The sequence below is a fragment of the Diabrotica virgifera genome, chromosome 3 (genome assembly GCF_917563875.1).
Source record: "Diabrotica virgifera virgifera chromosome 3, PGI_DIABVI_V3a".
In the NCBI taxonomy this organism is placed as follows: Eukaryota; Metazoa; Arthropoda; class Insecta; order Coleoptera; family Chrysomelidae; genus Diabrotica; species Diabrotica virgifera.
Genome location: NC_065445.1, coordinates 112,370,727 through 112,396,352, shown reverse-complemented (window position 1 = coordinate 112,396,352; position 25,626 = coordinate 112,370,727). Strand labels below are relative to the sequence as shown.

Here is a 25,626-nt window from a genome sequence, read left to right as displayed (position 1 = left end):
TGTACAATGGCAGGCGCTTCTGAAGAGCATAAGACCTTGCCAGGCGAGGGGAAAGATTATGGGTTTTTCCTAAAATTATTTTTTTTTGCACCGAACAAAGTTTTTTTAGGTTTTTTGAATCATTCCAAACAGAAAAGGTCTTTGGTGATTTTTCTCTAAGTTAATAGTTTTTGTTATATAAGCGATTAAAAATTTTGAAAATTGCGAAATCGGCCATTTTTAACCCTAAATCGGACATTTAACTAAAAATTTCAATGTTGCCAAGGTAGGTTTTTTTGCAATACAATATCGAAAACCCCTTTGTTTTTTAATTACTAATCAAGCGGGCGCGACACTGTAGTATAAGTGAGGACGTTTGAGTTTGCATAAATTCATTATCTCGAGAAAGGGCAAATTTAAAGAGAAATCCTCAGACAGGTCGATTTTTATTCTTAATTAGGACTTTTTGGCATATATATAATACTAGTGATGTCATCCGGCTGGGCGTGATGACGTAATCGATGATTTTTTTAAAGAGAGTAGGGGTTGTGTGATAGCTCATTTGAAAGGTTATTTAATTTTCTATTCAGTAATATAGACATTAACATAATTATTTATACAGGGTGTACAAAAAACATTTTTATTAAATTAATTTAGACAAAAAGAAGAAAAAAATTGTTTGTACACCCTGTATAAATAATTATGTTAAGGTTTATATTACTGAATAAAGAATTAAATAAGCTTTCAAATGAGCAATCACACAACCCTACTCTAATTTTAAAAAATCATCGATTACGTCATCACGCCCAGATGGATGACGTCACTAGTATTATATATATATATATATATATATATATATATATATATATATATATATATATATATATATATATATATATAGTGGATGTGTGAGTTATTCGTAAGGGGATTTTTCCACATTCTCTATTTCATTTGTTTTATATATATATATATATATATATATATATATATATATATATATATATATGCCAAAAAGTCCTAATTTAAAAATAAAAATCGACCTGTCTGAGGATTTCTCTTCAAATTTGCCCATTCTCGAGATAATGAATCTATGCAAACTCAAACGTCCTTATTTATACTAATACAGTGTCGCGCCCGCTTGATTAGCAATTAAAAAACAAAGGGGTTTTCGATATTGTATTCCAAAAAACTCTTCGGGATTTCATCAATCAATGTTTAAAGAATATCTGCCTACCTTGGCAACATTGAAATTTTTAGTTAAATGTCCGATTTAGGGTTAAAAATGGCCGATTTCGCAATTTTCAAAATTTTTAATCGCTTATATAACAAAAACTATTAACCTAAGAGAAAAGTCACTAAAGACCTTTTCTGTTTGGAATGATTCAGAAAACCTAAAAAAGCTTTGTTCCCTGCAAAAAAGATAATTTTAGGAAAAACCCCTAATCTTTCCCCTCGCCTGGCAAGGTCTTATGCTCTTCAGAATCGCCTGTCATTGTACACATTTCTTCTAAATGACTTACTCAAACACATACCTAAATTTAAACTTTACAAGAGAAAGTTTATTTTACCCCCTAAATTTGCACTTTTCAATTCACCTGGTAGATACACGTGCACGGCTGATGCCTGCCAGGTCTTGGTTTTTAGCCTTGGTGTGCTATGAATTATCACTAGACAAATTTCTAGCCTTACAGGACGACCGTTAGTCGGAGGGTTCACTAGCTCTTAGACTATAACTACTACTACAATAATTTTGGACTACATGATTTAGACAAGGATTCTGGATATTTTCATGTGTGGAATGAAACCACGGCCAGAAGAGGCTCACAAGACATTTATTTAGGTCTAGTTAAGCGCTTAAACTTAACGGTAAAAATAAAAATCAAGTATATAACTATCTACACTACAGCGATATATGTTGAGGTCAAAATCGCAACATGAATATGTGTTTGGCATTAATGAGATTTATTCAGAGTGATGAGACTAACATCGATGTCATAGATCAGAAATTATTGGTTCCAGGTCATTCATATTTGCTAAACGACGGTTATTTTGGAATCAGTAGCAAAAGTAAAGGTCATATATGTACCAGAAGATTGACTTGGCATCATTGCAAAGTGTAGAAAAAAAAAGAAGCTTATTGTAAAAATGAAAAATGAAGATCTTTCAACTACATAGTACTTTATAGGTCTTGGGCCCACATATAAAATTGTTATTTATGACCACACCGTTGAAACTTTTTGTACTTGTTATTTGGGTGGAGTCGGACAAATTTGGAACTTGGCGCATTATGGTAGTGGGGCGTTTGTCTATCAAGCGGTGACGAATTTGTCAATTTTATGCAAGAAAAAAATTTATAACCACATTGATCATTTTATTTTAATCAATGGTTTTTATCATATAAACAGCGAAAACAATTTTGTCGGACAAAAATATTGGGGCATATGACGCGTCGGACACGCTAAATATGTCAAATTCATGAAAAAAATAAATTTATTACCACATGGATAATTTTAACTGAATCTACCATAAAACCTTTTTACAATAATGTGGTAACCTTGTCGGACAATTTTCACGGGGCATATGCGCAGTCGGATGCGCCGAAGATGTCAATTTCCTGAAATTTTTTTATTTACAACCATTTTTCCGACAAAAATAGGAGGTTATAAGTTATTATACTCTAAATCAAAAAATCTAAGTGTCGGACAAAAATATTGGGCAAATCGACAATCGGACAAAAAATTTAATTTTTATTAGTAAACTATACTTTTAAATTATGCTGGGTTCGTGTATCCCTGATTCACAACCATTTTTCCGACAAAAGTAGTAGGTTACAAGTAATTATATTCTTAAACAAAAAATGTAATTATCTGACAAAAATGTTGGGGCAAACGAACAGAAAACTTTATTCTTTAAGGCTATCGACGAAGAGGTATTGTCAAAAAACATTTTAAAACAGTTTTTCTCGGTTATTTTTGAATCGATTTAGCTGAAAATTGGTACACACACGAAGTAAAACATTTAAAAGGGCATGACGTAGAGCTGTAGGTACCCAAAATTTTCCAAAAAAATTTTCCGACAAGGGGGAAAATTTTGGAAAAATTGTGATCTGATAATTTGTGTACATACTCCTTAAACAATGACAAACATCGTTCTGTAGTTTTTTTTCTCGAATTTAAACAAAAATTTCGACACAAGTAGGAGGTTATAAGTACAGTGGAACCTCGATAAGTCGAATTAATCGGGACTGCGGCCGATACGAGTTATCGAAAATCCGGGTTAGCCGGAGAATATGGTAAGAATTAATAAAATACATATGAATAATAAACAAACACACATTATAATAGCAAAAACATGAAATACATATGCACTATCTAAATTACGTACAGTTGTATGCAGTATTGTTTATTTCTTGGTAAAAACTCAGTCAAACTGAAAAAATGTTTGTTTTGTCTGATGAAAATCGGTCCGGGTTAGCCGGACTTCCGGGTTATCGGAGGCCGACTAATCGGGGTTCCACTGTAGTTATATTCTAAATCAAAAAATCTAAGTGACTGACAAAAATATTGGGGCAAATCGACAGTCGGACAAAAAATTTAATTTTTATTAGTAAACTATGTTTTTAAACTATGCTGGGTTCGTGCATCCCTTATATTCACAACCATTTTTCCGACAAAAGTAGTAGGTCACAAGTAATTATATTCTTAAACAAAAGATGTAATTGTCTGACAAAAATGTTGGGGCAAACGAACAGAAAACTTAATTCTTTTATGTTATCGACGAGAAGGTATTGTCAAAAAAAATTTAAAACAGTTTTTCTCGGTTATTTTTGAATCGATTTAGCTGAAAATTGGTATACACGCTAAGTTCAACATTTAAAAGGGTATGACGTAGAGCTGTACCCAAAAATTTTCAAAAAAAATTTCCGACAAGAGGGATAGTTTTAGAAAAATTGTGATCTGATAATTTGTGTACATACTCCTTGAACAATGACAAACATCGTTCTGTAGTTTTTTTTTCTCGAATTAAAAAAAATTTCGACAGAAGTAGGAGGTTATAAGTAGTTATATTCTAAATCAAAAAATCTAAGTGTAAGACAAAAATATTGGGGCAAATCGAAAGTCGGACAGAAAATTTAATTTTTATTAATAAACTATACTCTTAAACTATGCAGGGTTCGTGCATCCCTTATCTTTACAAACATTTTTCCGACAAAAGTAGTAAGTTATAAGTAATTATATTCTTAAACAAAAATGTAATTGTCTGACAAAAATGTTGGGGCAAACGAACAGAAAACTTAATTCTTTTAGGCTATCGAGGGGGGTATTATCAAAAAAAATTTTAAAACAGATTTTCTCGGTTATTTTTGAATCGATTTAGCTGAAAATTGGTACACACTCTAAGTACAACATTTAAAAGGGCATGACGTATAGCTGTACCAAAAATGTTCACCATTGGCGCGCATACGGGTAATAAGAGCCGAAAAATACGTAATATAATATGAAGTCAAAAATGTATAAAAATTACTTTTTTTTAAATTGTACCAAAACGCCCCATTATTTTTGTCCGACAAGTGATCCAATATGCATTACACATGTAAAAAACAGTACAAAATAAAAATAACATCTGTGGTAATAAATAAAAAAATTCCAGGAAATTGACATCTTTGGCGCATCCGACTGCGCATATGCCCCGTGAAAATTGTCCGACAAGGTTACCACATTATTGTAAAAAGATTTTATGGTAGATACCGTTAAAATAATCCATGTGGTAATAAATTTATTATTTCCATAAATTTAACATAAAAAATTTGCAAAAAAACCGATCCACTAAAAATTTGGTCATTTTTGAAGTTTCGAATTTCCTAAATCTGTTGTTCGATTTAAGTGATTTTTTTACCACGTTATAGCCTTATTCATTGACAATATCGCTGTAATAATATTGTTGCTATAGAGTCAAACTGCCACTGCATGCCGGGTATACGAATCAAACTGTGTCTTTTTCTCAAAGTTCGCATCACCTTGTGGACTATTCTGGCAGTTATAAAATACTGAAATTAAAACCTAACTATAGCCTCAGGTTTTCTTAACATTTTGTCTTTCGATTAATTCGCTTATGTTGGATAATAAAAAAGTTAGGTACATTAACAACTAGCCATGTTCGTCATCAGTACAGGGATTTTTTGAAATAAATGCGGCAAACTTTAAGGGGTAATTTTACACATGAAAATAATGACAGTTTGCTTAATAATCATATGTCCGCAAACGCTTCGTTTCCGAGATCCGGGATGTTCAATATTTTTTTACAAACGGACGATTTATTTATTGCTTTAAAACCAGTTGAGATATGCAAATCAAATTTGGTGGGTTTTAAGACGTAATTATTGCACATTTTTTGACATACATTAAGAATTTTATATTCACCATTGGCGTGCGTACGGGTAATATTATCGGTCGTAATACCCGTTTGCGCGTCAATGGTGAATATAAAATTCTTAATTGTATGTCAAAAAATGTGCAGTAACTACGTATTAAAACCCACCAAATTTGATTTGCATATCTCAACTGGTTTTAAAGCAATAAATAAATCGTCAGTTTGCAAGAAAAAATTCAACATCCCGTATCTCGGAAACGAAGCGTTTGCGGACATATGATTATAAAGCAAATTGTCATTATTTTCTCATGTAAAATTACTCCTTAAAGTGTGTCACACTTATTTAGAAACACCCTGTACTGATGACGAACATGGCTAGTTGTTAAAGTACCTAACTTTTTTATTATCCAATATAAGCGAATGAATCGAAAGACAAAATGTTAAGAAAACCTGGGGCTATAGTTAGGTTTTAATTTCAGTATTTTATAAATGCTAGAATAGTCCACAGGGTGATGCGAACTTTGAGAAAAAGACACAGTTTGATTCGTACACCCGGTATACAATGGCAGTTTGACTGTCTAGCAAAAATATTATTACAGCGATATTGTCAATGAATAAGGCTATAACATGGTAAAAAAATCACTTAAATTGAACAACAGGTTTAGGAAATTCGAAACTTCAAAAATGACCAAATTTTTAGTGGATCGGTTTGTTTGCACCTGAGTGTATTTAGCGTGTCCGACGCGTCATATGCCCCAATATTTTTGTCCGACAAAATTGTTTTCGCTGTTTATATGATAAAAACCATTGACTAAAATAAAATGACCAATGTGGTTATAAATTTTTTCTACAACCACTATTCAAAGTGCACTTTTCTGCACAGTTTTATGTTAGCAAACTTGATATTTTCTCACAGTATAAGATATTTGACATTAGTGTGCAGAAAAGTGACGTTTCTGTGCCGCAAAGTGACGTTTCTGTGCCGCAAAGTTCTTTTCTGCACAGTTGACTACCTCATTCTGAGTAACGTTATATTCTGTTTACATCCGTGGACTACCGCATTCTGAGTAACGTTATATTCTGTTTACATCCGTGGTTAAACTTTAGACAAATATACAGTGCCGGCGCTAGGGTATAAGGTGCCCGCCTGCAAAACTAGCACAGGCGCCCCCCCCCACACAGATACTCGTACAACCCCAGCCTCAAGAACGGGAACATTATGTGTGTTCAAATGGAACAGTGAGACCCTCATGTCCGAAGATCAAACCGGTTACACTGCGTAACCTGACCCCGTATCTATCTGACCCCCAAGCTGTATTTACCACCACCCCTCCCCATCGCAGTACATAACGAATAAGGAGGCTTTGTACTGAACGTTCCCTTAGATACCCTGGTTAATGGAACATCCTCTGTATTACTTTATAAAATAATAACTTAACCGTAGATTAATAATAGTACTGACTGCTTAACAAAAATATAATTTTATATTAATTGAATGCTAGATTCTTTAACTGCAGCGTACAACTTACAAACTATTCTGTATTATAATCGAAATAAGAGTTCTAAACTAAATTTTTTTTCTCTGATTTTGGCCTTGGTTTAGAACTAGAACCTTTAGCCACGTAATTGTATAACTTATCACTAAGTCAGGGGAGTAATGTGTAGTGTGTGTGTTGAGTAAGTGTCTTGTTACTTTGCAAAGTCGACGTCATTGTCTTTGCAAAGAGACGCTAATTGTATCCGAACGTCTGCGGTCCCTACGGTGAGTACCGATCCCACAAGGACAGAAACTATATTCATTTATTAATTTAAATTAAATGAAAAATTTCTGACCCTGGTGAGATTCGAACCCACAACCTTTCGGATTTTTTCGAACTAAATTTAAAATGTTTATTTTAAATGTTATGTTTTTATGGGATTAATACTTAACTTGATACCTATTAATAGGTATTTACATAATACTTAAATTAGACAGGCGCGTGCGTCAAGAAAACAGAATCACAATCTTGTTTATTTTACTAGAAATTATTCATTTCCTCTCATAACTGCTGATACAAAACTAACAACTTACAAGAAATTTGAAGAACATAAACAAAGCATTCTCATTAAGAGCAAAGTTGTTTGGTTGAAATATGATATCTTTGACCAATAAATTATATTACTACATGGTAAAAATTCTATTCGGCATTGCATATTTTTGTATATTATGTGATATGCAAAATTAACAAACACAGATTAGGGTATTATGACGATTTTAAACCACATTTAAAAAAAATATTTTTTTATTTTAGTATTTTACATAATACCAGCAGAAAAAATCTCATTCTGGCGCCCCCCAAACAGGGGCGCCCGCCTGCAATGCATCCCTTGCAGGCCCGTTATCGCCGGCCCTGCAAATATATAACCTATAAGACAATTATTATATTTAACTATATATAGAAACTAAATTATGGATGTTACAACTGTTTTATTTTACAATTTTATTCTTATTAAACATTTTATAATTATCAAATAACCAATAAGGATTTAGCAACCTGTGCAAGAGACGTCGAATGAAGTAGGTTTTGTGTAAATCCGTGACTGCATAAATATAATGTCAATAATGTGTAATAATTGTTTAAATTTAAACAAATTAAGGCAGTGCATTAATTTTTTAACTGATTTCTGTGCAATTTATTTAGGTATAAGGAATTTAAATTGATTAGTAGGTATTAATTAAATACAGTTTAAAATTTATCACATAGGTACCTATTATAATTAATCGACGTTTGGAAATTGTGATTTTTATTTTTAGGAAAAACTGTGCTTGTAGAAAAAGTATAGTGTGAAACACGTGCACAAAGGTAATTTCTCACTCGTTTGAATTGCGGCACTCGCTTGCGCTCGTACCGCAACTTTTCAAACTCGTGAGAAATTAGTACCTTTCTGCACTTGTTGCACAATATACTATTTTCTACGAGCGTGCAAAAATGTCTACTTTCGCGCACGCATTTTAGTTTAGAAAGTTTCACTTTTCCGCACGCGTGTTACTTTTCCGCACTCGTGTTAATTTAGATAGGTATGTTAATATGGCCTTAAAGTAATTATAATACATGCAATAAACTAATATTTAGATATTATTTACTAATTTATTTCAAATATATCTTATTGTGTTCCTGTTTTAATGAAATTAACGCTACAATTCGATGAAATAAAATTATTTTGACATAATATACGAAAGTCAAATCGGTAGACAATAACAGTCGTTTTCAATCATCGTCATGGAAACCAAGATCGTCGTCATGCTAACTAATTATATTGAAAGTTTGGTTTTGACAACCTTGTCAAAGAATTAATTTGTGTATGTATTTTCATATTAATTAAATTAATTGATTAAGATTTGATAATTTTTTAAAAACTCTTAGAAAAAATATTGTTCCTAACTCTTGCAGAAAGTCTCTTTTCCGCACTCGACTGCTTGCCGAACTCCCGCTTCGCGTCGTTCGGCAAACTGCAGTCGCGTGCGTGCGGAAAAGAATGACTTTCTGCACTTGTTAGGAAATAGTATATTGTGCAACAAGTGCAGAAAGGTACTAATTTCTCACGAGTTTGAAAAGTTGCGGTACGAGCGCAAGCGAGTGCCGCAATTCAAACGAGTGAGAAATTACCTTTCTGCACGTGTTTCACACTATACTTTTTCTACAAGCACAGTTTTTCCTAAAAATAAAAATCACAATTTCCAAACGACGATTAATTATAATAGGTACCTATGTGATAAATTTTAAACTGTATTTAATTAATACCTACTAATCAATTTAAATTCCTTATACCTAAATAAATTGCACAGAAATCAGTTAAAAAATTAATGCACTGCCTTAATTTGTTTAAATTTAAACAATTATTACACATTATTGACATTATATTTTTATGCAGTCACGGATTTACACAAAACCTACTTCATTCGACGTCTCTTGCACAGGTTGCTAAATCCTTATTGGTTATTTGATAATTATAAAATGTTTAATAAGAATAAAATTGTAAAATAAAACAGTTGTAACATCCATAATTTAGTTTCTATGCTATAGTTAAATATAATAATTGTCTTATAGGTTATATATTTGTCTAAAGTTTAACCACGGATGTAAACAGAATATAACGTTACTCAGAATGCGGTAGTCCACGGATGTAAACAGAATATAACGTTACTCAGAATGAGGTAGTCAGCTGTGCAGAAAAGAACTTTGCGGCACAGAAACGTCACTTTGCGGCACAGAAACGTCACTTTTCTGCACACTAATGTCAAATATCGTATACTGTGAGAAAATATCAAGTTTGCTAACATAAAACCGTGCAGAAAAGTGCACTTTGAATAGTGGTTGTAGAAAAATAACTATTTTTCTTGCATAAAATTGACAACTTCGTTACCGCTTGACAGACTGCCATAATGCGCTAAGCTCCAAATTTGTCCGACCCACCCAAATAACAAGTACAAAAAGTTTCAACGGTGTGGTTATAAATAATAATTTTATATGTGGGCCTAAGACCTATTAGAGAGATATTTGAGCAAAAGGAAGAAAAACACTGACAACCATCTTGTTAACTGGTTTGCAGAATAGGGTGGGCAAACTAGACCTACTGGGAAGTTGCGAAAGCAAGACATGCTCTAAAAATAGAAATTATAGTTATAGTATAAGACACAAGCGGTCAAATGATTAAATGTATACGCTTAGGGCAAATCATAAAAACGAGTAAATAGAGTCAGAATAGGTGGTGTCTGCCTCAAATAGTTGAATATGTACCTATGTCTTATAAACATAAATAAATGTATTATATTGTTATTCTGTTCCTCTAAATTTTGATATATGTTGTAGTTAACTAAATCAGGTACAAGAAATATCCTAATAGGACGTATATCAATTATAGTTTGAAAAAGTGGAACTTACGTGCACATTTCTTTATCTAGCACCGATTTAGCACCAATATTATATTATTTCTTTATCTAGCACTAGCACCAATATTAATATTACGATAAAATTGATTGTATTCCTCAAAAAACCACAAACACAGAACACAGGATAAAAATAGAACTACAACTACTCACTTACTGCTTACTGACGCTAATGCTAATGAACGAAGACGAAATTTCAGCTTTGGTGTGAATTCCCGAAAGCCAAATAAAGGGCTTTTCATTCACAGTTATTTGTTTCGAGCTTCTGTCATAATATGTTGTATAATCCGTGTATATTAGTATTCTACACGAATTATACATTTGACAAAAGCTCGAAACAAATGGCAATCGATGAAAAGCCCTATTGCAATTGCAAATGAATATAAATACAAACTACAAACAATGTATTATATTTTTATAACTTGCGCATATGCTGCTTTGTCTATCAGTCGCAGTCGTACCCGTACCAAATTAAAAACGCTTGAATTGAAACGTACTTCCAGTAGTTCTACGTGGTACTTGGTTCTACCAACACGAAATCAGTGTTAACCTATTATGTACACTGTAAATAATTTACAGATTAATTTTACTTGCTTTTTCACAAGTAAAATGTATAAAGTATTTTTGTTATTGACTTATTTTCATGTACTGTAAAAAAATGCATATTAACAAAACAAGTTGTAATGGAACTTATTAATAGCAAAACAAATACATTAGTCTAAAGACGGAGACAGATATCCGCGCCACGAACTCCGCGCCGTGTGAGCGCCGCGCGTTCGTGGCGCGGTTATTGTTCGTTAAAATTTTTTATTTTGACGGACCAGAGGAAACTTATGAACGTTTAGTAATTGTAGTGGTAGGGGAGCAAAGTATGCTAAATGTGCAGTCACTCGAGCGCTTTGGTGACCTATTGGGTCATTGGGTTGTGAAGAGTAGGTCCTAAAACCAAAAAAAGTTAAGTAACATTTTCCATTTTAGTGGGCGCTTGCCATTTTTTAATTTAATTTTCCATTTCCAACAATCGTTTTTTCCGATTATAACGCCATCTATGCATAATTCGAAAAAATGTTTCGAATAAAAGTTACTTATTTTTTCATAAGAAATCCAAATCTGTAAAAAAAATGGGGGCTCCTATTTAAGATTTTAAAGTAACCCCCCACCCCACCTTCGTGGGGGGTCGTCTTTGGTGTGATTCGATAGATTTTTTAAAAATATTAATTAAGTGTATTTTACAGTTTTTCGATCTGATGTTCATTTCGCGAAATATCGCGGGATTTTTATTTAAAATATTAAATTTACCCCCCACCCCTCTCCGTGGGAAGTCGTGTTTAGTATCATTCGATAGATTTTTAAAAAATATTGAGCACATATTTTTTAGTTTTTCGATCTGTCATTCATTTCGCGAAATATTCGCTTTTTTCTTGTGAAATCTTGGGACTCGTCCATTTCCTTACGCCCGGCTCAAATCGTCAGATTTTTTAAATATACACTCTTTTGCATGTACTTAACTTACCTTATCTTAATCTGACAATTTCGAGCTTTTTTAAGGATAGATTTTTTTTTTCGGGCCCCCCTTAACGAACTCCCCTGTGTTAAGAGCCCATATATGGTAGAGGTACATATGCAGGGTACCAGGTTTCTCCCCATATGATAATCTGACGCGCTCGAGTAACTGCAAAAATCCCCGCTTGGGCTCCCCTACCATAGATAATCATGTCTCTGTCCTGTACTTCTACTACATCTTATTTTGGTATTATTCTGAAACTATTTTCTTGTGTCATCTTATGCAATTTACTATTTTATGTGGAATAAGCCACAGTTTGCGAACATTTCGGGAACTACCTTTTTCGCTTCCCGGCGACACAATTATAATGGTAGGGGAGCCCAAGCGGGGATTTTTGCAGCTACTCGAGCGTCAGATTATCATATGGGGAGAAACGTTGTACCCTGCAGATGGTACCTCCACCATCTATTGGCTCTTAACACAGGGGGGTTCGTTCAGGGGGGCCCGAAAAAAATCTATCCTTAAAAATACTCGAAATTGTCAGATTAAGATTAGGTAAGTTAAGTACATGCGAAAGAGTCTATATTTCAAAAATATGACGATTTCAGCGGGGCGTACGGAAATGGGTGAGTCAAAAAGTTTCACAAAAAAAAAGCGAATATTTTGTGAAATGAACGTGAGATTGAAAAACTAAAAACTACGTGTTCAATGTTTTTCAAAAATCTATCGAAAAATACCAAATATGACCGAGAGGGTGGGGGATAAATTTAAAATTTTAAATACAAATCCCGCGATCTTTCGCAAAATAAACATCATATCGAAAAACTGCAAAATACACTTTATCAATATTTTTCAAAAATCTATCGAATGGTTCCAAACACGACCCCCCACAGAGGTGAGGTGGGGGGTTACTTTAAAATCTTAAGTGGTAGCCCCCATTTCTTATTGCAGATTTGGATCGTTTGTATAAAAATAAACAACTGTTATTCGAAACATTTTTTCTAATTATGGATAGATGGCGCTGTAATCGGAAAAATGATTGTAGGAAATGGAAAATTAAATTAAAAAATGGGAAGTCCCCACTAAAATGGAAAAGTTTACTTAACTTTTTTTGGTTTTAGGACCTAATAATCACAGCCCAATAGGTCCCCAAAGCGCTCGAGTGACTGCACATTTAGCATACTTTGCTCCCCTACCATAATATACCTGCTTGTTCCTACAACCAGAAACAAAATTAGAGAACTATAGGTTCTTCCAAGTTGTGCGTTACCTTTTTCGTTTTCCGGTGACACAATTGTAATGTATCTACTTGTTACAACCACGTAGCTTCACCAGAAACGAAATTAGAAAACTATAGGTTCTTCCAAGCCCTGTGTTAACTTTTTCGCTTTCCGATGACCCAATTATATTATATCTGCTTGTTCCAACTCAGTTGCTTCACCAGAAGCGGAGTTAGAAAACTATAGGCTCTTCCAAGTTGTGCGTTACCTTTTTCGCTTTACGGCGACATAATTATAACATATCTGCTTGTTCCAACTCCGTTGCTTCACCAGAAGCGAAGTTAGAAAACTATAGGCTCTTCCCAGTTGTGCGTTACCTTTTTCGCTTTCCGGTAACACAATTATAATATATCTGCTTGTTCCAACTCCGTTGTTTCACCAGAAGCGAAGTTAGAGAACTATTGGCTCTTCCAAGTTGTGCGTTACCTTTTTGGCTTTCCGGTGACCCAATTATAATATATCTGCTTGTTTCAACTCCGTTGCTTCACCAGAAGCGAAGTTAGAAAACTATAGGCTCTTCCAAGTTGTGCGTTACCTCTTTCGTTTTTCGGTGACCCAATTATAATATATCTGCTTGTTCCAACTCCGTTGCTTCACCAAAAGCGAAGTTAGGAAACTATAGGCTCTTCCAAGTTGTGCTTTACCTTTTTTGCTTTCCGGTAACACAATTATAATATATCTGCTTGTTCCAACTCCGTTGCTTTACCAGAAGCGGCGAAGTTAGAGAACTATTGGCTCTTCCAAGTTGTGCGTTACCTTTTTGGCTTTCCGGTGACCCAATTATAATATATCTGCTTGTTCCAACTCCGTTGCTTCACCAGAAGCGAAGTTAGGAAACTATAGGCTCTTCCAAGTTGTGCTTTACCTTTTTCGTTTTCCGGTGACCCAATTATAATATATCTGTTTGTTCCAACTCCGTTGCTTCACCAGAAGCGAAGTTAGGAAACTATAGGCTCTTCCAAGTTGTGCCTTACCTTTTTCGCTTTCCGGTGACCCAATTATAATATATCTGCTTGTTCCAACTCCGTTGCTTCACCAAAAGCGAAGTTAGGAAACTATAGGCTCTTCCAAGTTGTGCTTTACCTTTTTTGCTTTCCGGTAACACAATTATAATGTATCTGCTTGTTCTGCTTTACCAGAAGCGAAGTTAGAGAACTATTGGCTCTTCCAAGTTGTGCGTTACCTTTTTGGCTTTCCGGTGACCCAATTATAACATATCTGCTTGTTCCAACTCCGTTGCTTCACCAGAAGCGAAGTTAGGAAACTATAGGCTCTTCCAAGTTGTGCTTTACCTTTTTCGTTTTCCGGTGACACAATTATAATATATCTGCTTGTTTCAACTGCGTTGCTTCACCAGACATGAAGTTAGAAAACTATAGGTTCTCCAAGTTGTGCGTTACCTATTTTGGCTTTCCGGTGACACATAATATATATCTGCTTATGAATGTTTTTTTGATATTGATAACTATTTCCGAAGTGAAAGTCGAAAGGTCAAGTAAACTTCGATTTCAAACTCGAATTGTGGCTTATGCCCAAATAAAATAGTAAATCTTATTTTTAATACAACATGTTATTTTTAGTACAACAATGAACTAACCTTTTTTACATTGGTCCGCATGTATATTTTTTATTTCAGCTTCTATTTCCGTTCAGATCGGATTTAAGTTGTTTCTTTAAATTAAATGGTTCTTTATTGAGGATCCCACAATAATGATTTTCCACGATAAACATCAATAAGTTAGATATTTTCTTCCGACAGTTCCGACCATTCCATTACTAACAAATATTCAACTCAGACGCGCCAAAACCAACAAACCACTCGCAAACCCGTCCAAATACGTACTGCGAACCATCAAAGCGTTTGTTGAAAAACCGACAGAATTTAGATCGTGGTGCGCCGTGTGCGTGCCGTTTGTGCGTCACTTGAAAACACGTACTAATCTGACGAATAAGCTCCAAAATAAGTGCACCAAAATTTGGGAATAAGTAGGTCATGACGTACCTAAGTAAAATCTATAGGGGCGCAACGCTGCGTAGCCGACAAAGGGATTCGGGTAGGGTTGAATATAAAAAATATAAGGGGTTTTTTGCGACGTTCGTGATTGAGATAGTAAACCAAAATTTAAGTATAAGTAGGCCATGACATAAATAAGTAAAATCCCCAGAGCCGGAAACCAGAGTGGGGGAGGAAGGTAGTTTATAAGGGGTCAAAATCCCATTTTTCATTATTGTTTTTGTAACGCTCATGATCGAGATAGGGCACCAAAATTTGGGAATAAGTAGGTCATGACGTAACTAAGTAAAATCTCTAGGAGTGGAACGCTGCGTGGCCGACAAACGGGTGGGGCAGGGGTGAATATAAAAAAAATTAAGGGGTTTTTTGCGACGTTCGTAATTGAGATAGTGCACCAAAATTTGGGAATAAGTAGACCATGATATAACTAAGTAATATCCCCAGAGGCGGAAACCAGAGTCTCGGAGGAGGGTAGTTATAAGGGGTAAAATTCGCGGTTATATTATTTTTTTTGTGGCGCTCATGATGGAGATAGTGCACCGAAATTTGGGAGTCACTAGGTCGAGGTAAGTAAGTAAAATCTCCAGGGGCGGAACGCTGCTTGGGGTACAAAGGGGTGGTAGGCAGAGGTGAGTATAAAAATATATGGGGTTTTTTGCGACGTTCGTGATTGAGAGAGTGCACAAAAATTTGGGAATAAGTAGACCATGGCATAACTAAGTAAAATCTTCAGAGCCGGAAACCCGAGGTGGGGGACGAGGGTAGTTATAAGGGGTCAAAATCGCCGTTTTTATTATTTTTTTTGGGACGCTCCTGATGGAGATTGTGCACCAAAATTTGGGAATAAGTAGGTCATGACGTAACTAAGTAAAATCTCTAGGAGTGGAACGCTGCGTGGCCGACAAAGGGGTAGGGCAGGGGTGAATATAAAAAAAAAATAAGTGGTTTTTTGCGACGTTCGTGATTGAGATAGTGCACCAAAATTTGGAAATAAGTAGACCATGATATAACTAAGTAATATCCCCAGAGGCGGAAACCAGAGTCTCGGACGAGGGTAGTTATAAGGGGTAAAATTCGCGGTTATATTATTTTTTGTGGCGCTCATGATGGAGATAGTGCACCAAAATTTGGGAGTAAGTAAGTCATGAGGTAACTAAGTAAAATCTCCAGGGGCGGAACGCTGCTTGGGGTACAAAGAGGTGGTAGGCAGAGGTGAGTATAAAAATATATGGGGGTTATTTTGCCGTTCGTAATCGAGATAGTGCACCAAAATTTGGGAATAAGTAGATCCTGACATTACTAAGTAAAATCTCCAGGGGCGGAACGCTGCGTGGGAGACAAATGTTGTACCGGGTCACAAAAAAAATAATACACACTGCGACTTTGACCCCTTAAAACTACCCTCATCCCCAACTCTGGTTTCTGGCTCTAGGGATTTTACTTAGCTAAGTCATGGTCTACTTATTCCCAAATTTTGGTGCACTATCTCAATCTAGCACGTCGCAAAAACCCCTTATATTTTTTATATTCACACCTACCCCCACCCCTTTATCGGCCACGCAGCGTTCCACCCCTGGAGATTGTACTTAGTTACCTCATGACCTACTTATTCCCAAATTTTGGTGCACAATCTCCATCAGGAGCGTCCAAAAAAAAAATAATAAAAACGGCGATTTTGACCCCTTATAACTACCCTCGTCCCCGACCTCGGGTTTCCGGCTCTGAGGATTTTACTTAGTTATGCCATGGTCTACTTATTCACAAATTTTGGTGCACTCTCTCAATCACGAACGTCACAAAATAACCCTTATATTTTTTGTATTCACCCCTTTTCCACCCCTTTGTCGGCCACGCAGCGTGCCACCCCTGGAGATTTTACTTAGTTACGTCATGACCTACTTATTCCCAAATTTTGGTGCACTATCTCGATCATGAGCGTCACAAAAAAAAATAATAAAAACAGCGACCTTGACCCTTATAACTACCCTCGTCCCCCACTCTTGTTTCCGGCTCTGGGGATTTTACTTAGTAATGTCATGGTCTACTTATTCCCAAATTTTGTTCCACTATCTCAATCGCGAACGTCACAAAAAATCCTTTATATTTTTTATATTCACCCCTACCCCCACCCCTTTGTCGGCCACGCAGCGTTCCGCCCCTAGAGATTTTACTTAGTTAGGTCATGATCTACTTATTCCCAAATTTTGGTGCACTATCTCGATCATGAGCGTCACAAAAAAAATAATAAAAACCGCGAATTTTACCCCTTGTAACTACCCTCGGCCCCCACTCTGGTTTCTGGCCGTTGGTGAAAGTCATGTACACAACTAATTCAACATATTCGCCGTATAGTTTTTCCATATTACTTATCACGCACAAAATCCGCTTGTATCTCTCCGACTACATAGCTGTCATAAAAGTGTAGGTATGTACTTCAATTTTTAATTTATAGCTGGTTGCCACAGTGTATTAACAGATCAACAAAAAATTACAAAACGTCAAAACCTTTCTCAAATTCAAGGATCATTGAACAACCAACATTTTAAAAAGAGAATGTAAAACAACAGAACAACAAAAGTAGATACATTAAATTATAGTTGAAATGGCTGGAGTCAACTTTTAATAAAAATAAATGCCCAAAAAATGTTTGTACAAAGTACTTTTGGTTTCCCGTGTGCAATGATTACCTTCTATATTAGACCAATCAAGTTAGTAAGAAATAAGCCGTTTTTCGACATAATTGAAAAGACGAGGTTTGACTGTTGAAATGTGTAGTATGAGATATTACAAAAGGGCTACCATCTTGGGATTCATCAATTTTTTAGTGGAACAATTTTTAAATAAACAATCAAAACGTCAAACTTAGTTTTGTGCTCATAACTTAAAAACTTGTTTATTTAGAGATTTGACGTTCACAGGTAACTTTTTTAGAATAAAAAGATACATCGAATGAGATACGCTAAATGAAAATCGGTTAATAAACAAAAAAGTTATTGCAAAACAGACGACAAAATCATTGTTTTTTTAATATTGTTAATAACAATTTTATTGTTTATTAGAATATGTTTAAATATACCTAAACTTGAGGGCATTATGGTGTTTGAATGGTGTGCAAAAAATGGTCCAGATCTGTTTAATACTTTCCGCAAAATTGAATTTGTTTATAAATTTTTTTGAAAAACGAGCTAATTTCTGAGGCTAGTCCAGTTAATATAGCTGAATGTATCTCAATAATTCGGAGCTCACTTCCTTCGTCAAGATGTATACTAACAGCCTATGAAAAAAAAGTAAAAAAAAAAATTACATATACGTACACAAAATTATTTGTTAATAAATAGCAGTTTTTAAGCTTATAAACAATTACAGTAATTTCGTAGAAATTAGATCAAATTAAATGGCAATAAAAAGTACGGAAAGCTGGTTAAAATACACAACTTCTAAAAAAAATTTTAGGTCGTACGACCCTTGGGGTCTGAGATAGGCCCTTTTTTTGAAAAAATCACTGTTACGTTAAGTAACAACACTAAGATCTGAAATTAACCAATATTTTATAAGAAAAGTCAAAGTTTTTAACAAAGTTTTTAGCAAGAAAAAATGTTAAAAATTGTTTAAACAGTAGTGTTATAAAAAAAAGTATTTTGCATTCCGACTAAAGTAAAAAATAGCGGGCGTAGTCGACTGACTGAATAGTGCACGCGGTTGACGACCGGCAGCAACTCCTAAAATTACGTTATACCGTTGATTGAAATATTGATATGGGTTATACCAATACCTCAATCAACGGTTATACCGACCACAAAAATCAACTTTAAAGTGAATCACAAATTTTCGTCATTCCTTATGTTTTCGAGGTCTCCAAATCCGAATATGGAGTTTATTTTTTTCTAGAATTAGTGAAAAATCAAATTTTATGCCAAAATGCGATAAATCAATTTTGATGATTTTTCAATTTTAACTCACTGTATTTTTGGTCGCTGTAAATATTTCCTTTTGAAAATTTTACTGTGCTATCTTTGAAGCATTTAGATAACAATGAGATTTGTCCAAAATGATTAAACACATTAAAAGAGAAGTTGTTAATTTTTAAACATTTTGTCGTCAGATTTCGTTAGTTTCATGCTTACTTAAAAAAGTTGAGTGACAAACTTTTAAGTTTAAAATTTTAACTAACACAGAAATAAAATATAATTCATGAAGAAGTTTTCCAAAAAAAAGGACATCGCACACATCTTATGGAAAATATAATGTCACTCAAATTCAATAAAATTTATACCAATAGATTCGTTTTAAATTAACGATCAAATCTTATCATTGCGCCAACTCTCTATTTTCAAAAATAAGAGCAGAAATTGATATAAATAAATCTGAAATCAAATGGGTAGGTACATAAGTTAGAGAGAGAAAAATATTTTAAAATACCCAGATTTTCGGTACTCCATAAATCAGCGGATTAGTTTCACTAATCCGCTTAGGCCCAGCGGGATTTAAGCTGTTATGAATAGCACTCAGAGCAATAATGATTGTAGCTAACATTTTATGGACTCCAAAAATGTGATTTCGATAAACTTTAATTGCAATTTGCGCAGTAATTAATCATAATTAAGAGTTGGTGCAATGATAAGAATTGATCGTTAATTTAAAACGAATCTAATCGTATAAATTTTATTGAATTTGAGTGACATTATATTTTCCATAAGATGTGTGAAATTTAAAATATGCAATAAGAAAAATGTTATGTGACACACCCCAAAAAAAGCTTATTTCTCGAGATACTGATACTAATTTTGGTAATACTTTATATTTTTGATGGTGCTGAAAACGAAAATTAGGGTTGTTTTGAAAAAATGCCCCTTTTTTTGAAAAAATCACTGTTACGTTAATTAACAACACTAAGATCTGAAATTAACCAATATTTTATAAGAAAAGTCCAAGTTTTTATCAAAGTTTTTAGCAAGAAAAAATGTTAAAAATTGTTAAAAGGTTAGTGTTATAAACAAAAAGTATTTTGCGTTGCGACTAAAGTAAAAAAAAATAATGGGCGTAGCCGAATGAGAATAAATTCGCGGACTACCATTCGCTAGCGCTAGACCGGTGCAGCCCATTTTTAACATTGACAGTATACCGGATTTGAAGCTTAATATTATATTTATATATTTTGGTAGAAACTTGCATTTTATGAATATTATTATCTTGCACATTTATTTAGTAAAATTATATTTTAAATAAATAAATTTAAAAAATGACAATAAAAAGGCCACTTAAAAAAGGTTTATACATCCCATTAGCTGCTTTGTTTTGGACAATTTTGCAATGAAAATAAGATAAACTTTATTATTTTAATGTGGTACCATAGACAAAAAAAATAGTGAACTTGGTACAGTAGAACCCGATTGGTAGGTATAGGCCATTTTTTATTCTCTATTTTGAATCCGTGTGTAGTCCAGGCTTTATCGTCGACCCCGTTAGGTAAATTATTCCGATTCTTATTTTTACCACAAACTTACTCAAAAAAAAGGTCCTTATAACAAATCCAAAGGGTACCAAGAGCTACCGCGGCCGGAAAATTGTTTAAACAATTTTTCATTAGTTTTCTGTTAACTTATAAAAGTTGGGTAACAAACTGTTTAGTTTATAATTTTAATCAACGCAGCATTAAAACATAGGTCCTGAAGAAGTTTTCTGGAAAATTTCAAGTCAAAATATGGAACAGAAAAAAAGTTACGCGACCTTATAGACGAGTGGTACTCCAAAAAAAAAAACGCTCATTTCTCGAGATATCAACCACACTGTGGTGAATGGCTAATTTTGGTCTTACTTTATGTTTTTGATGGTGCTGAAAATGAAAATGAGTTTTATTTTGAATTTTAGATGGGGAAACATTGTCAAAATCGAAATTTTACCCTAAAAATAAAAAAAAATGAAATCACGTTTTTCTTAAAATTAAAAGTTACACCACTTTTTTTCTATAAAACATTTTGTTCTCTGTACTCTAGATTTTAACATAAAATTAATTAAACAGCTAAATTTCAAATTTTGTCACTCAACTTTTGCGATTAAACTTTGCAGTTCAAGAATCTGCACCTTTTACTTCAAACAATTTATAACTTTCTTTATAGCAAGACAGAAATATTGAAGCAGGTCCCATTGTCTTCAGAATGGTAAGAAATATATACTATAAAAATTTCAGAAAAAATATTAAAATGGAACTGAGTTGTAGCAAGTTAAACGCAAAAAACGTGATTTTTATTTTTAGGGTAAAGTTGCGATTTTGATAATGGTCCCCCACGTAAAATTCAAAACAACCCTAATTTTCGTTTTCAGCACCATCAAAAATATAAAGTACCTATTACCAAAATTAGTATCAGTATCTCGAGAAATAAGCTTTTTTTGGGGTGTGCCAGTGTGCCGCTCGTCTATAAAGTCACATAACATTTTTCCTATTGCATATTTTAAATTAAATTTTTTTGGAAAACTTCTTCATGAATTATATTTTATTTCTGTGTTAGTTAAAATTATAAACTAAAAAGTTTGTCACTCAACTTTTTTAAGTAAGCATGAAACTAACGAAATCTGACGACAAAATGTTTAAAAATTAACAACTTCTCTTTTAATGTGTTTAATCATTTCGGACAAATCTCATTGTTATCTAAATGCTTCAAAGATAGCACAGTAAAATTTTCAAAAGGAAATATTTACAACGACCAAAAATACAGTGAGTTAAAATTGAAAAATCATCAAAATTGATTTATCGCATTTTGGCATAAAATTTGATTTTTGAACATGTTCCACTAATTCTAGAAAAAAATAAAGTCCATATTCGGATTCGGAGACCTCGAAAACATAAGGAATGATGAAAATTTGTTATTCACTTTAAAGTTGATTTTTGTGGTCGGTATAACGTAATTTTAGGAGTTGCTGCCGGTCGCCAACCGCGCCCACTATTCAGTCAGTCGACTACGCCCGCTATTTTTTACTTTAGTCGGAACGCAAAATTCTTTTTGTTTATAACACTACTGTTTAAACAATTTTTAACATTCTCTCTTGCTAAAAACTTTGTTAAAAACTTTGACTTTTCTTATAAAATATTGGTTAATTTCAGATCTTAGTGTTGTTAATTAACGTAACAGTGATTTTTTCAAAAAAAGGGGCTATCTCAGACCCCAAGGGTCGTACGACCTAATTTTTTTTTACAAGTTGTGTATTTTAACCAACTTTCCGTATTTTTTATTGCCATTTAATTTGATCTAATTTCTACGAAATTATTGTAATTGTTTAAAAGCTTAAAAACTGCTATTTATTAACAAATAATTTTGTGTACGTATATGTAATTTTTTTTCACTTTTTTTTCATACGCTGTTAGTATACATCTTAACGAAGGAAATGAGCCCCGGATTATTGAGATACATTCAGCCATATTAACTGGACAAGCCTCAAAAATTAGCTCGTTTTTCAAAAAATTTTATAAACAAATTCAATTTTGCGAAAACTATTTAACAGATCTGGACCATTTTTTGCACACCATTCAAACACCATAATGCCCTCAATTTTAGTTATATTAAAACATATTCTAATAAACAATAAAATTGTTATTAATAATATTCAAAAACAGTGATTTTGTCTTCCGTTTTGCAATAACTTTTTTGTTTATTAACCGATTTTCATTTAGCGTATCTCATTCGATGTAACTTTTTTTTCTGAAAAAGTTATCTGTTGACGTCAAATTTCTAAATAAACAAGTTTTTAAGTTATGAGCAAAAAACTAACTTTGACGTTTTGATTGTTTATTTAAAAAATGTTCCACTAAAAAATTGATGAATCCCAAGATGGTAGTCTTTTTGTAATATCTCATACTACACATTTCAACTGTCAAACCTCGTCTTTTCCGTTATGTCTAGAAAAAACCTAACTTGATTGGCCTATATCATTTTATTGTTTTAGTTGCAATTGTCTGCCACAAATGTTTCCAAATGTATGTATTATAGACATAAATGTATAATAGTCTAGGCGCCAGAGTTCTTTTCAGTTCTGATGGACAAACTCAACGGTTTCTTATGGATTTTATTCTGCTGATTACGAATTTCTACGGTGGATTTCGATCCGAGTGGTCAAAAAATTGTTATAAACAATGTAATTGTTTATAAGGCTCTGGCTCAAACTAAGAGATAAAAAATGTTTCAAATAAAATTTGTTCTTTAATAAAAAACGAAGACAAAACGTTTACTAAACTTAAATCCAACAATTAGAACTCAAGATATTGTAAAATTAGTGTACAATGCAAATTGTAAATTGCAAATTGTAACATAAGTATTTTTCGAAGCTTTATCGATCGTAACTCGGCTTCTAAGCTTGCAAATGGGCCTTAGAAGGTCTCATTTTAAAGCTTAATTAATAGGCTACCAAAAAAAGTTTGTTAAATTACTTTATCTTCATTTTTTTTTTAAGTTATACCCGTTTGAAGTTATAATTTTATTAAAAAAATTGTACATTAATTACAATTCTTCATACCCGTTTGAAGTTATAATTTTATTTAAAAAATTGTACATTAATTTGTTTATAAGGGTTTTAAGTAAATTTGAGCTGTACGCATTTATACTTTAATTAACAATAATGATAGAACTCAAAAGGAACAATATGAGCTCATGAAAATGTTCGTAAGTTTATTTTTGGCCAAGATAGCGATATTTTAATGGCGCGATATGAGGAGCAAGATCGGCTCACAGTCAAGTAAGTATTTTTCGACGCTTTATCGATCGTAACTCGGCTTCTACGCACGCAAATGAGCTTTTCAAGGTCTCATTTTAAAGATTAATTAACAGACCTCCAAAGTTTGTATTACTTTACCTTCATTTGTTTTAAAGTTATACTCGTTTGATGTTATAAGTTTCTTAAAAAATTGTACATTAATTTGTTTACAAGGGTTTTTAGTAAATTTGAGCAATAAACATTTATACTTTAAATGAAGTAAAAAAACAGACGTACTATCAATCGTTTATTGTAACTTCCGACGACTGGTTTCGCTCTCTAACGTATGCAGAGCATCTTCAGGTCTACGGTTACAAGTCACAAAATGCTACAAATAAAAACCAGAATTAGAACAACGTCTGGTTGTAAAAGATGCTAAAGATCCATAAGATCTTATGGATCTTATCTTGAAGATGAAGATGCTCTGCATACTTTAGAGAGCGAAACCGGTCGTTGGAAGTTATAATAAATGACGAAGTAGTTTTCAATCCTAATAGTAAATTATTAATATTGAAAATATTAAAAATATTACTAAAAGATTTTTAAATTGAAAACTTATTGGTACACTTTCCTGGTATTAGGATTGAAAACTACTTCGTCTTTCAATGCCAGATGGCGCTAGCCACCTACTATCATCACTTCAGTTGCAATGGGTGGGAAAACCTCTCGATACGAATCAGTTAAAATATGGAGAACAGTGCCTACGTTCTTTCCGATGAAGGCTCCAATAAGAGCCGAAAATCGCGATTTAAGGGACTGGACTGCACTCCGTATTCTAATTGAAAAGTAAGATTGTTTTGCCTTCGCATTGCAACTGAATAAAAATGGTATACATTTTTATTTTATAGTCGTATTACTCCGTAGAGTAACTAGGTGCATTTTTCCGTTGGAACTTTACCAGCTGCAGACGGGCGATGTGAATTGCATAGTGTAGAATTCCTTCCCTCTCGTCTTCACTGCAGCATCCATTTGACTTGCAAATTGTAGAAGTCTTGGAGGTGTCACCAGGAAAGTGTACCAATAAGTTTTCAATTTAAAAATCTTTTAGTAATATTTTTAATATTTTCAATATTAATAATTTACTATTAGGATTGAAAACTACTTCTTCTTTCAATGCCAGATGGCGCTAGCCACCTACTATCATCACTTCAGTTGCAATGGGTGGGAAAACCTCTCGATACGAATCAGTTAAAATATGGAGAACAGTGCCTACGTTCCTTCCGATGAAGGCTCCAATAAGAGCCGAAAATCGCGATTCAAGGGACTGGACTGCACTCCGTATTCTAATTGAAAAGTAAGATTGTTTTGCCTTCGCATTGCAACTGAATAAAAATGGTATACATTTTTATTTTATAATAAATGATTGAGAATACGTCCGCTTTTTTTACTTCATTCAAAATGAACTCTCTTATGCAACCCATTCAACATTTATACTTTAATTAACATTAATAATAGAAGAACTCAAAAGAAATTGAGCTTAGGAAAGTGTTCGTAGGTTTAGTTTTGGTCAAGATATCGATAATTTAATAGCACGGCTCTGAGGCTCAAGATCGGCTCACAGTCAAGTAATATCACGGTAAAGACACCGATCGACAGCTCTTGTGTTACACTATTTTGCTCAGGAGGCCTTGCCTATTCTTAATATTATGTCTGTCAATCTCTACAAATATAACACTACTGTCAATTCTGTCTATTTGTAACAACAAAGTCATTCTTTCTTAATAGTGTAATGTAATATTGATTTGTTGCAATGATGAATAATTTAATTAATAAAAAATTGTGTATTATATGTCAAAAAAATATCAACATC

The 25,626-nt window shown here is 33.5% G+C and overlaps 1 protein-coding gene across 5 annotated transcripts in view; it reads right to left on the bottom strand.

Annotated features, from left to right (window-relative positions):
• LOC126882041 (proton-coupled folate transporter-like) overlaps positions 1-25,626 on the bottom strand; it is a 174,077-nt gene that overhangs the window by 137,187 nt on the left and 11,264 nt on the right. The window contains exon 1 of one of the 5 annotated variants that reach the window (XM_050646842.1): positions 10,272-10,433. The exons of the other annotated variants lie outside the window; for them this stretch is intronic. The gene's annotated coding sequence lies outside the window, so the exon portion shown is untranslated. Of the gene's footprint in view, positions 1-10,271; positions 10,434-25,626 lie in introns of those variants that run through there. 5 annotated transcript variants of the gene reach the window in all.